At 37.5% G+C, this 14,717-nt stretch overlaps 1 protein-coding gene across 7 annotated transcripts in view; it reads right to left on the minus strand.

Moving 5' to 3' along the window:
* HECTD4 (HECT domain E3 ubiquitin protein ligase 4) overlaps positions 1-14,717 on the minus strand; it is a 179,161-nt gene that overhangs the window by 132,491 nt on the left and 31,953 nt on the right. The gene's annotated exons all lie outside the window — the stretch shown is intronic.

Below are 14,717 nucleotides of genomic sequence, written 5' to 3' on the forward strand. Positions count from 1 at the left end.
CCTAATATACCTACTAATAAATGATTGCTTATTGTTCTTTGATTTTGAAGAACACTCTACTCTTAGTACTGTGAATCTATTATTTCAAACGGTGACATGGTACAGATTTATCCAGTTCATACTGATAGAGGAATCACCACTATTTTCTGGCCAAACCAATTATCAAGAAGCCTCCTCTAGATTTTCAGGAGCTGGATGAATAATAAACCCATGAAATCCTCAATCAACTAAGAAAGGAACCAGCTCCCAAGATAAAGAACCAAACTAAACTTAGATGCAAAGAGTTTACGCATATAAATTTGACTAAGTTAAAATGAAAAGACTATTTTGCACATAAATTTGACTAGGTGAAAAAGAACAGACTATTGTAACCGACAAATAAAGGAGGACACTCTAGGAGCAAGCACATTAAAACAGATTAACAGGCGCCAGAGGTGTCTGGTTCTCGGTAGATCAGAAAGCGAGGCTGGGAAGAGGCTTGGAATAAAAGCAAAGAAAATTCTGTCAAGTCGCTGGCACTGACATTTATAATTTTATTTATTTATTTATTTTTCCCCCCAAAGCCCCAGTAGATAGTTGTATGTCATAGCTGCACATCCTTCTAATTGCTGTATGTGGGACGTGGCCTCAGCATGGCTGGAGAAGCGGTGCATCCGTGCACACCCGGGATTTGAACCCGGGCCGCCAGCAGCAGAGCGTGCGCACTTAACTGCTAAGCCACGGGGCCAGCCCTGGCACTGACATTTAAACAGGTCATAGTTCATTTTACTTCTCTCACACACCTGCAAAATACTTTCTTCTACCTCAAATTTTGCCGTTAAAAACTGTTAGCCCAATAAAACAAGAACTTCCCGAGCAATGTAAACACTATAACTGCCTTGCTTAGCTACACATGCAAGTCACTGAACTGAACTGAAAAAATGTTCAGTTTGAACACAACAAATTCCAATTCAAAAAATTAACTACAGGGGCCGGTCGGTGGCGTAGCAGTTAAGTTCAAGCACTCCGCTTCAGCGGCCCGGGGTTCGCAGGTTCAGATCCCGGGCGCGGACCGATGCACCGCTTGTCAAGCCATGCTGTGGCGGCGTCCCATACAAAGTAGAGGAAGATGGCACAGATGTTAGTCCAGGGACAATCTTCCTCAACAAAAAAAGAGGAGGACTGGCATCGGATGTTAGCTCAGGGCTAATCTTCCTCACACACCCACAAAAAAATTAACTACATATGTGCCTCATTTAACTGATTTGAAAAAAATGTTCATAGTTAAAAAAAAAAAAAGGTAACCAATTCAAACTCAGTGCCAGCCTGTCAGATCAGAAATAACATCCAAATGCCATAAAATTTCAACCAAAAACTTAGCAATAAAAAGAAATGAACTATTGATACACACAAGTTCAATAAATCTCAATGGCATTTTGTTGAATGAAAGAAGCCAATTTCAAAAGATTGCATCTGTATGATTCCATTTATATGACTTTCTGGAAAAAAATAAAACTATAGTGATGAAGAACAGATCAGTGGTTGCCAGAGGTTAGGGGTACAGGCAGCGTGTCACTACATAAGGATAGCAGGAGGGAGTTTGGGGGGCAAAGAAACTTCTGTATCCTGATTGTGGTGGTGGTTACATGAATCTATATGTGTGTTAAAATTCATAGAACTGTACACCCAAAATGAGTCAATTTTACTGTAGGATAATTTTAAAATAAAAGAGAAAAAAATTCCAACAGGCAATAGTTGTATTCAACTAGGTATCATTGGGTAGAGCTATACTGCAAGTCATATTATTAAAAATAAGAAGTAGGGACATTTTTACTTAGTTTTTAATACAAGAGCATCAAACAAATAATGACTGATTAAATGTCCTTCACCATCAACTCATATAAAACTGTATTCTCCTACCCTTTTGTCTGGATTCATCAAACACAAATTACCCCTTTGTAATTTTATTTATTTATTTATTTATTCCCCCAAAGCCCCAGTAGATAGTTGTAAGTCATAGCTGCACATCCTTCTAGTTGCTGTATGTGGGACGCGGCCTCAGCATGGCCGGAGAAGCAGTGCATCAGTGCGCACCCGGGATCTGAACCCGGGCCGCCAGCAGCAGAGCGCGCACACTTAACCACTAAGCCACGGGGCCGGCCCCAAACTACCCTTTTGATTATTTTTCACATGGCAGCAGATAAAGTAACTCAAGTTCCTTAAAAATGATCACATTTCAAGGGCAACCACCTACCTTGAAGCTGTAATCATACCCAAGGAAACGAGATTGCTTTTTTTCTTTTTAGGGTCTCCGCCGAAAAATATCAGTAACCAGCCTCCACCATTACAATCAACAACCAAAGATTATTGAGATGTTTTTTAATGTTGTGAAAAAAAATCACAAAATTTTAAATTTGATCATCTCAATTATGAACATCTAAACAAATAAGCAATTTTGCTGCATTTTTAAAAGCTTTCCAATATTGATTTCGTGATTTTCACCCAATATAATTCTTTGATATAAGACACATATATACATTTTTTACTTATGGTACATTGATCAGCTACTTATGTTATATGAAGCAACTAATAAAAAATTCAATACAGGCTTTTATTGGACTCAAGAATCGAAGATCAACTCAGTAACATTAAACCCAACTATTTATTTTTATTATCAATCTCAAACATAAGTGATTCTGAAGTATGATATTTCATGGTTCATAAAATGATGTGTATAACAGAATCTGTAGCTCACTCCAAATATTAAGATTAGCTGGAAAAAACTACATCATATACCTCTGCATTTTTCTGATGATTCTATTTTTATAAGCACTTCAGTTGTATTTTTAGCATTCCACTTGAAAGACAAATATTCTAAAAGGATTTGAGTTATAATATAATTAACCAACTATTATATAATATACACACTTAAGTGACTGTGTGTTTATTGATTTAACAGTATCTAAAGCCATTATGCTTTCAGAAATCCATTAGACTACTCAGCATTATCCATTTCAATGGTCCCTCATGAAAACTAAGAACTGTCCGCTATGCTGCTGTTTTTTAGAATTCGAAAGTTTGAAGGTCATGGCCTAAAATCATTTTATAAAGACATCATATCTCTTTGGGTTTTAGTAAGTCAGCTATGGAGGATCTATTCTGGCACTTATGAATATTAAATGATTCGTCTCAGATCCTCATATAAAACCACTGTTCTCAGTAACTACTCTTGACCAAGAAGATAAAAGACCAAAATGTCATTAGAAAATTAATATTTTTTTCTTTAAAAAGGAGAAAAGCTATTTCAGGAAAAGGGAAGATCCCTGACATCCTTAATCAGAAGGAAGGGTTATTAACTGTACTTTGGTGATAATGCTGAAGTCGCCCCAATCAAGGGAGTGACTTTCAAAGTAACTCGCAGCCTTAATTTTTTATCATACATGGCACATGTGTTTTTAAGCTAAAACAACAAGAATCATTCTGGAAAGCTAATAGAATGTATGCAAAATATTCGTTGCTAGCCAAATCTGGCTTTGGACAAAACTCCAATATTTGACATAAGAACGGTTGTAGAGGACCATATCATTTTAGCCAATTTATTTCCATTTTCCATCTGGGAAAATGCAGAGCATATACCTTCCAGCTATGATGTGAAATATGAAACACCAACATGCATTTCAAGTAAATACAGTAGTGAGAATAAGCACATAAAGGCTTTTGAAGTAGTAGAGTATATACACATAGAAGGAAGTTAACTAGACTAATAATTAGCAGAAAAGTCAAGATTAGGGCAGGAACTACTGTATTCTCCTAAATGTAAATATCAATTTCCATCTACTTTGCTGTTCAGAATAGCAGAGATATAATTCTCTGAAAGAGTCAAGAAAGAAGCTAAAGATATATTAACGCCTACTTCTGAAAGAAATACAAAGTAATCTCGTTTCTAAGAATTTATCCTAAAGAAATATTCCAGAAATAAGAAATGCACAGAGATGTTCACTGCAGTCTTATTTATTATAGTGGAAAAAGTGAAAGCAGTCTCAATGTCCAAAAGAGAAATGTTCAATTAAACTATATCACAATGGAATAATTTGCAATAACTAAAAAAATAATTAAAACCACACAACAATAAAAAGCAGTACAAAAATTGTATATGCCCTATAATTAGGACTATGTAAACCATGCTTGCTCAATTTTGAAATGTCATTAGCATTTGTGGTAATAGAAACATGAGTTTTTTTCTCTATTTAAAAAAAAAAAACAGGGCCGGCCCCGTGGCTTAGTGGTTAAGTGCGCGCGCTCCGCTGCTGGCAGCCCGGGTTCGGATCCCAGGCGCGCACCGATGCACTGCTTCTCTGGCCATGCTGGGGCCGTGTCCCACATACAGCAACTAGAAGGATGCGCAGCTATGACATACAACTATCTACTGGGGCATTGGGGGGAAAAATAAATAAATAAATAAATCTTAAAAAAAAAAAAACAAAGCAGGGGGCCAGCCCTGTGGCCTGGTGGTTGGATTCAGCATGCTCCCACTTCAGCGGCCTGGGTTTGGTTCCCAGGTATGGACCTACACCACTTGTCAGTGGCCATGCTGTGGTGGCGACCCACATACAAAATAGAGGAAGACTGGCATGGGTGCTAGCTAAGGGCGAATCTTCCTCAGCAAAAAAAAAAAAAAAAAAAGAAAGAAAGAAAGAAAGAAAGAAACAGAGTGATGACAAGTTAAATAGTTTATATTTAAGAAAAGCAGTCCTAAATAGAGCTGATATTTTTCAACAGCAAACACCATCTTTAAATAACTGGTAGTCAAACTCATGGTGACACAATTGATATATTTAAAATTTGGGGGACCTATCTGACAAAGAATAATCACAAGTACCATAGGAAATGCTTTCCTTAAATCAATTCACTAGTTCCATCTGTTGTACTTTGGCAGCAGATTATCTTAATGTAGGGCTGGTTATATTCCTGGTTAGGAGGGAATACTGGGTGGTGGGACAGGGAAGACCACCGCAGATGTTGGGAACTATCAATGAACAACAAAACTTTTCACTTTCCAAAAAGAAATAATATTTAAAACTCAGGATCACTCAAGCTCCAAACAGATGAATTACTATCCTCCCTAGTATGGTACAGTAGCAGATTCAATTCATTATATGAACCGGTCAGCATAAAAGGAATTTATACCTGATTATTTCAAAGCAGATCAACTGGCCAGACTTGCAACCCCAATACAAAACTTTTCAGTAAAGGCTATAGAATACTGAAAGCTTCTTAAATGTTGGAGTGGAATTTTAAACCCTTCTACAGATTTTCCTACCATTTTTCATAATATGAAGAATATGCAATTCACACGGCAATTCAAAGAAGATCAGAAAGATTTCATGTGAACAAGTAAATGAATCATAAATGGAAAGATGGAATTCTATCTCTAACACAAAAGCCTAAATCAAGAGTGGGTCATTTATCAATTAAATTAGACCCTGAAGCTGCATGACCTTATCCAATCTGGGAAATACGTGTTCATTCAAACTCTCTTTCAACATCTCCTATTTTTAAAAAGGGTCTTTAACTTAACTGATAACCACGATTAAGTTTTACACTTTAATTCATGAGTTTTAGCCCCTAGCTTGGTGCCAAAACTGAGAATGAACCCTGACTTGTTACAAGATTAATGAGCTTTGTCTCAGCTCTGCAAAACTTTCTCCACCACATGGTGAATTTTTCCCAGATCTTCATACAACTGCTATTGACTGCAGGATTGTTAGAACTGTAAGGACTCCCACATTTAAGAAATTGCTGTTCAAATTCTTTTTGCATACAAGTTCCATCTTGTCCTGGCCCCTGCCAAAAGTTTTCATCTTTTGTCATGTTCCCATGACCAGGGTTCTATGTTTCAATCTCCCTGCTAATGGTGCCTGAATGTCCACACCACGCAGTCTAAATCCTACCTATCTTTCAAAACTCAGCTCTGCTCCACCACCAACAAATTTGAGAAACTGATTTCCTTTCTCTCTCTCTCTCTCTCCATCAGAGGGTCAGCTACAAAGTATAAGGAAAAATGTGTCTGCTGAAAAATGTACCAATGATTCATTTTTAATAAATGATGTCCATAAAGGAAATGTAGTGAGTGGTGTATAGAGTAACTCTTGGAAGTTGATCCAAGGCATCAAATCCATATCTAAAAATTTTTCCATGTTACAAAACCATTTTTTCACCAACACAAAATCTTGACAGAAGCAAAACAGATCATCTTCCTATGCTTAGTAATCAACAGAATAAAACTTCGAGAAAGATGTAGGAATGAACTCCTCAAAATGATTTGAACACTATCATAAATTTATTATTAGGAGTATTTAAAGAAAACAGATATCTACGCAAAGACTGACTTTGTCTGCAATTGCTTGAATTACATACTTAAAGACTACCATAGTGTGATATATTCATCAAATGCTTAGCATAAATATATTTTAGTAAGAAAATCACTATTGACAATTTTAAAATACAAAAATATAACAAATTAAAGAAGGAAATTATACAGCTCCCAATATGTGTAACACATACCACACTCTACTATAATGTGGTTTATTTATAGTCTGTCCCCACTTTCAGCCATGAGCTCTAAAAGGGGAAAACCATGTCTTATTCATACTTATCACCAGAGCTTAGCACAGTGTCTGGCACATAAATGTTTGATAAATTAATGAATGAAAAGATACATAAGTTCCAAGAATACTTCTCTTAGGACGTACATCTGGTTCCTACTATTCATCTGAGTAATCTTCCCTTACCTGGACTAATTATAATTCTGCCTTTTGGAGCAATGGAAAATAATTCTTCCTCTCCCACATAAGAGCTTTTTAATCAGATCAAGAAAATACATGCGACGAGGGGGGGACTCCTCCCAGAATATGAGTTAGGGCAGCTGTTCTCAACCCTCGCTGAACATTAGAATTGCTTTGAGAGCTTTTAAACAATATTAATGAGTGGAGTGGGTCCCACCCCAGTCAGATTAACTCAGAATATCTAGGAATGCGACCTAGGGTTGTTGTTGTTTCTGAGAAAGATTGGCCCTGAGCTAACATCTGTGCCCATTTTCCTCTACGTTATATGTGGGATGCCACCACATATGGCTTGACGTGGTGTAGGTCCGTGCCCAGGATTCGAACCCACGAACCCTGGGCCACCGAAGCAGAGTGTGCAAACTTAACCACTACGCTGGGCTGCCACCAGGCCAGCCCCTGTTGTTTTTTTTCCTTAACTCCACAGATGAATGCAATACGCAGCCAAGATTGCAAGCCACTGAGTTAGGGGAACTGGGTTCTTGCCCAGCCTCTGCAAAGAACTGCTTCCCCTTAGGCATTTTACTTCAACTTTCTCAGTCTGTGTTTCTATATCTATAAGATGAGGGTAACACCTGCCTCTATTTTACACAGGTTAAAATCAAAGGAAATAATGTACAGGGAGTGCTCTGAAAATGATGAAACTGCTCAACAATTGTTAGGATATTAAAGACACTTCCTTACTTTGGACCATATTCCCAAGAAAGGGAATTTTTCCGGATAACCCTATAAGAAAGAATACCCGATTAGACAAAAGCTGGGAGTGTTGGGGGTGGAGTAAAGGAGGTTTGAATTAAACACATGCTTCATTTGAGCCAACACTGTTTAAAAAATGCTAATACAATCTTAAAATGCGTTAGTAGAATTTCAGTGTCAGGAGCAAGGTAGGTAATAATCTCATCTATATTCTGCAATGGTCAAACTATAACTGGAATATCCTGTTCAGTCCAGAGTACCTCATTTTAAGAAGTAATTAACAGACTAGTATATGTCCAGAAGAGGGTGATTTGACTAATCTGGCAATCATGTCGCATGAGAAATGGTTAAGGAACTAGGGACGCGTGGCCTACAAAAGAGATGAATTGGAAGGGGGAGCTGGCTTCATAAGACTGAAGGGCTGTCATGTGGAAGAGAATGACTTACTCTCTATTGCTCCAGAAGCAGAAACTGGAAGTTACTGGGATACACAGCATAACAAAGGACTTTGATAATAATTCAAACAGCATATATCAGAATTCCTGGATGTATTTACTTTAAAAAAAAAAAAGGGTCTTGGGATCCACTTATAAAGACTGTTTCAAGAAGTCTAGGATGTGCCCTGGAATATGCATTTAAAGCAGGCTCTGGGTGATTCTGGGTAGTCCTTTTTTTAAAAAATAATATAATTTTTATAAAAGGTTTATTTTAATATAATTCACACACCATAAAATTCATCCACTTAAAGTGTACAAATTCAATGGCTTTTATTTTTTTATTATTATTTTTTTTTTGGTGAGGATGATCGCCCCTGAGCTAACATTTGTTGTCAACCCTCCTCTTTTCGCTTGAGCAAGATTGTCCCTGAGCTAACAGCTATGCAAATCTTCCTCTATTCTTTTTTTTTAAATAATTTTATTTATTTATTTATTTTTCCTCCAAAGCCCCAGTAGATAGTTGTATGTCATAGCTGCACATCCTTCTAGTTGCTGTACGTGGGACGTGGCCTCAGCATGGCCGGAGAAGCGGTGCGTCGGGACGTGCCTGGGATCCGAACCCAGGCCACCAGCAGCGGAGCATGATCACTTAACTGCTAAGCCACGGGGCCAGCCATTCCTCTATTTTTTGTATGTGGGACACTGCCACAGCACGGCCTGATGAGCAGCGTGTAGGTCCACACCCGGGATCCGAACCCACGAACCCCAGGCCGCCAAAGCGCAGCGCGCGAACTTAACCACTATGCTACCCTGCCAGCCCCTCAATGGCTTTTAGTATATTCACAGAGTTGTGCAGTCATTACCACAACTTGAGAATGCTTTCATCACCTCCAAAAGAAACTCTGTACCCACTAGCAGTCACTCCCCAATTTCCCCCAAATCTCTCAGCCCTAGGTAATCACTAATCTACTGTATATAGATTTACCTATTCTTTATATTTAATATAAATGGAATCATAATATATGTGGTATTTTGTGACTGCCCTCTTTCAGTTAGCATAACGTTTTCAAGATTCGTCCATGTTGTAGCATGTATCAGTACTTCGTTCCTTTTTATTGCTGAAGAATATTCCATTTTACAGATATACTGCATCTTATTTATCCACTGATCGGTTGATGGACATTTGAGTTGTTTCCACTTTTTGGCTATTATAACACTGCTATGAACATTCATGTACAAGTTTTTGTGTGGACTTATGTTTTCATCCCTCTTGGGTTATTTACTACAAGGGAAACTGCTGAGTCATATGGTAACTCTATGTCTACCCTTTGGAGGAACTGCTAAACTCCTTTCCAAAGTGGCTGCACCATTTTACACTCCCACTAGCGATGTATAAAGATTTCAATTTCTCCACATCTTGCTACCACTTGTTATGATCTGTCTTTTGATTGGAGTCATCCAAGTGAGCGTGAAGTGGTAACTCATGTGGTTTTGATTTGCATTTCCCTGACGGCTAATGATGTTGAGCATCTTTTTATGGGCTTATTGGTCATTCGTATATCTTCTTTGGAAAAAGAATAGTCCATTTTGAGTAACAATGATTTTGCCGAATCAATAAGGACAATAACTTCAATGGACAGAAACACATCAAATATGTTTAAATCTATAAGCTTATAATGATATTACAAAAAAGAAAAATCACCAGTAGAGGATGTTGGCAAACCAACTCATTATTTTGAAAATTGGTTAATACAGGGAAAGATTCAAACATTTATCCTACCTTTCTCATAGGAACTACATACCCAAGTAAGCAAACAGTTGGTGAAAGAAAATCTCTCTATAGAAGCATTCTGACTAATAAATGAAGGAAAAACAGACTATCCCATTTTGCAATCTCAATTTAATATACCAAGGCACTGAATTTTAGCAGCTGCAAATATCACAAAAAAAGCAGTCATTATGTGCCACCACCCATGAAGCAGTCTTGCCATAAAAAAAAAAAAATCAAATTTAAATCTGATTAAACCGTGGTCTAGATTCAAATGTGAATTTACGGGAAAGAGGATAGAAAAAACACGTTCAGTTATACCAAGGAGTGCCATAAGCATAATCCAGACTATGGGAAACTCAACAGGACAAAGAACCAAGTTTCCTCAACAAATAAACTGTAAGGCAGCAAAAAAAATAAAAGAGATGGAGAGAGTTTAAAAGACATCAACTAATCTTAGTGTGTGCATCTTATTTAGATCCTGATTCAAATAACCTTTTAAAAATATTAGCACAATTATAAGACAATTGGAAATTTGAACACTGTCTGCATATTTAATTATATTAAAGAATCGTTAATTTTTAAAGGTAAGAAATACTATTGTGGTTATGTTTTTTAAAGGAGTCCTTATCTTTAAGATACATATTGAAATATTTATGGATAAAGTCATATGATGTCATAGATTTACTTGAAAATAATATGGGAATAATATGGGAAAGAGAGAAGTAGGTGAAACAAGATTGAAACAAGATTGGTCATGAGCTGAAAATTGTTGAAGTTGTGATGGGTACATATGGGTTTATTACGCAATTCTGTCTACTTTTATGTTTTTTGCAATTTTCCAAACTTTTTATTAAAAAAAGTTTTTTTTAAAAAAAGCTTGTCAAAACCCAAACAGGGTATATTGAGAGGTTGTGAGAGCCCCATCACTGGCCATAATCAAGAAGAAACTGGGTGGCCCTTTATTACAGTTCTTGTACTGTAAATGAACACAGGATTTCTTCTTCCAATGCTAGGACTCTATTAAAACAAGCAGTCTTTTAAAACAGGTCTAGCTAAATCACCTCAATTTGCCACTTAATTTTGCTAATAGAAACTTCTTCTTGGGACTCTCAAAACTGTTTACAAACAACTATTATTAATCCAGTTTCCTCATTAAGCAAATATATTTGCTTAAATGTTTACCCTTAAGGAACACAACAAGAGAAGAAACAAATTAATCAAAAGAGAAAATACATTTTAAAACTATTTTTTTAAGTGTCAAATACAATTCACCTCTAAGGCACAATTATTGTTAGTATGAACAATATGTTTGTCATCAAATAATATACTTCATGAGACAAGAGTGGAATACGTTTTCTGGGATTGATGACTAACATCTGTTTCCTCAAAATATATGCACAAATACACTATCTTATTGAGCAGATAGGTTATAGTTACTGCCCCTCCCCCCAAAATACTATTTCTATATTTAGCCAAAAAGATTTTATAAGATGGGAGAGAGTAAAAATAGAAATAAACCAAACAGAAACTAAAGAGCATGCCAACTCACCTAATGAGTACCAAAGAATCACTGGATTATTTTCTAGAGAAGAAAGAATGTGTGCAGAAAATATTAAGTTTAGTGGTTGGGGGATGAGGCAAGAGAAGTAACAGGTGTATCACATTATCTACAGCATATTATAAATTTAACCAAGCACCTCAACTTCATTATTACAGTATTCAATATCAATATTTTTCCCTTCTCGGGCTGGCCCTGTGGCTTAGCGGTTAAGTGCGCACGCTCCGCTGCTGGCGGCCCGGGTTCGGATCCCGGGCACGCACAAACGCACCGCTTCTCCAGCCATGCTGAGGCCGCGTCCCACATACAGCAACTAGAAAGATGTGCAGCTATGACATAAAACTATCTACTGGGGCTTTGGGGGAAAATAAATTAATTAATTAAATTAAAAAATATATATATATATTTTTCCCTTCTCATTATAGTGTACTCATTTTTTGTTTGTTTGTTTTTACATTCTGAGCTATATTTTTCAAAATTTGTACTAGGTTTTATGGAATTGCTTAGTAAAATCTCCTATTGGTAAAATGCAAAAGTACGAAATGCTGACAAGACTGGGAAACAATAGGAATTCTTAGACACTTCTGGTGGAAATATAAATTAGTACAAACACCTTAGAAAACAATCGGCGTTATCCAGTTAAACTGAAAATGCATTGTCTTCGTTTCCTGTGGCTGCTGTAACAAATCACCACAAATTTAGTGGCTTAAAACAACATATACTTATTCTCTCACAGTTCTGGAGGCCAGAAGTCCAAAATCAGTGTCACTGCGCCAAATTCAAGGTGCGGGCAGGGCCACACTCCCTCCAGAGGCTCCAGGAGAGAGTCCATCTCCTGGCTCTTCCACCTTCTGGTGGCTGCTGGCGTTCCTTAGCTGTGGCCATAGCACCTCAGTCTCCGCCTCTGTGATCACAAGGCCTTCTCCTCCTCCACTTTGGGTAATCTCCCTCTGCCTCCCCTCTACTACCGACTCCTGTGATGCACTTGGGGCCCACCTGATAATCTAGGATAATCTCCCCATTTCAACATCCTTCATTTATCACATCTGCAAAGAGCCTCTTTCCATAAAAGGTAACATTTATAGGTTCCAGGGATTAGGACTTGGTATCTTTGGGGGCCATCACTCAGGCCCCCATGTATGTACACGCATATAGCCTACAATCCAGCAATCCACTCCTAGGTAATTCCCTATACAAACGCTTGTCCATCAACACCAGATGACAAGTACAAGAATATTCAGAGCAACATTGTTAACAATAACAAAAAAAATGGAAACAACTCAAATATCCATCAACAAGAGAATGGATACACTGTGATGTAATCATATAATCGAAATTGAGCAGCAGTGAAAATAAAGTATAGCTACACACATCAACATGGAAGAATCATATAAGACATGTGGAGCCAAGAAAAAAAGCAAGTCACAAAAAACTACACATGGCATACTACATTTCTATAATAAGGTCTTAAAACACACAAAACTAAGCTCTACAGTGTTTAGGGTTGTATGAATAATATGACAAAACAATAAAGAAAAGCAAAAGAAAAACACAAAAGTCAGGATAGTGGTTTCCTACGTGGGAGAGAGAGAGGGTTGGATTGTAGAGCACACAGGGGCCTTTAAAGGTACTGAGGACCCATTTCTTAACTGGGCAGTGGGTTCATAGAGTATATAATATATAAACATAAATAAATTTATATTTATATATTCAAAAGTTCTACCCAAAATATATATATCTTACACACATATACTTTTTGAATATATGATATATTTAATAATAAAAATGTTGTGATTCCTATTATTATTCCAGCCCTGAAAAGCAGACCAAGATTACTATGCCCACTGCTGATAAGCACTTAGTGGTTTCTCTAGAGATGCCATCATTGTATAATGAAAAGTACTCCCAGAATAAGCTGCGAATAGCTCAAGCACTTCACATTTTTAGGAACAGCATGAGCTGATGCACAAGCTAAGCTCTAGGTGATGTATAGTTGGCTCTGCCTCTGGAAAGAGCTGCTGGCTGTCCAGGAAGACTAACACCTAGAGCAGAGACCCTTAATGGCAGTGGGGTGGGGGAGTAGGCAGAGACTGCCTCCCAGGGGACATTTGGCAATGCCTAAAAACATTTTTGGTTGTCAGAAGTATAGGAGTGCCTCTGGTGGAGGCCAGAGATGCTGCTAAACATCCTACAAGGCACAGGGAAGCTCCCACAACAGAATCATCTGGCCTAGGCTGAGAAACCTTGGCTGATGGAGTGCATGCAATAAGCCTAACTACTGCCATCTGACATGAAGTGTGACAACGCAATTTCCCATAAGGGATATAGAAAGTCCCACTCTGCAAGATGTGTCAATCCTCAGAATTGTGCACAGGAGGGATTCTAATCATATGCTCAATTAAAATACAAGTTTTACAGATAGTCACTACATAGCAGAAGGATTCTGATAGACTGCAAACTCCTCAAGAACTCCTCAAGATCATTCTATCCTCTCACTAAAATCTCAATATGTTTCGAATTGTTTCTCCTAAAATAAGGCACAGAGCACAGTACCCGGCATGTAGTAAAGCCCTCAATAACGTTAGTTAATTTTTTAAATGTTTTTCAAATTTATTTCAAATTCTGTCAATATACATTACAACCTTGTCTATTTTGTTCACTGAGGTATCCCAAGCACCAGAGAACCTGGTACATAATAGATGCTCAATAAATATTTATTACATGAGCAAATGACTAAAAATGCTACCTGATAGTGCACATACATGCCTCCCCAAACAAAACAAAACAAGGAACAATAGACACAGTGAAGCACCACTTCCAAAAGCACTCCCAGGTCAGCACTTCTATTTGAGACTCCTGATCTCATCTTCCTCTAGTCAAGCTGTCAGCTTCCAACATGAACAAGAAAGCTGAAATCAGTGTCATCCGTACTTTGATTATAAGATCAGAGACATTAATTCTAAACCCGTGGCCTGTAACTGTTTGGCTATGTTAGGCAAGAACATCAATATGCACAGTGACCACTTAATAAAAATTACCGATGACCATGGCTGACCTAAGTATCTCTAAGAAACAGGAGAAATGCTGCATCTTTTATGCTGCTGAATCTTTCCCTTCTCGTAAATTCCTGCTCACAGCTGTGCCTGACTAATTAAAAATGCCTGGAAACCTCGTCTATCACTTTACTGGTTATTTCTTCTACTAAATCAAAAGACTCTACTTTAGAATTCAAACCCATCTGTCTCCCTCAGTCTGCAAAGAACAAATGTTCAGAAAAACTAACCAACTAGCTAAAATTAAAAATGCACCTTTTAGAGCAAAGACTTAATATGTTGTTGTGGGTGAGGGAGCAAAGAGCGTAAGGATAAACCACTAAAAAGGTAACACAAAGCTTAACCATATTAGATACTTAGATAGTCAACTCCTATCTTAGC

This window comes from Diceros bicornis, chromosome 35 (genome assembly GCF_020826845.1).
Source record: "Diceros bicornis minor isolate mBicDic1 chromosome 35, mDicBic1.mat.cur, whole genome shotgun sequence".
Taxonomy (NCBI): Eukaryota; Metazoa; Chordata; class Mammalia; order Perissodactyla; family Rhinocerotidae; genus Diceros; species Diceros bicornis.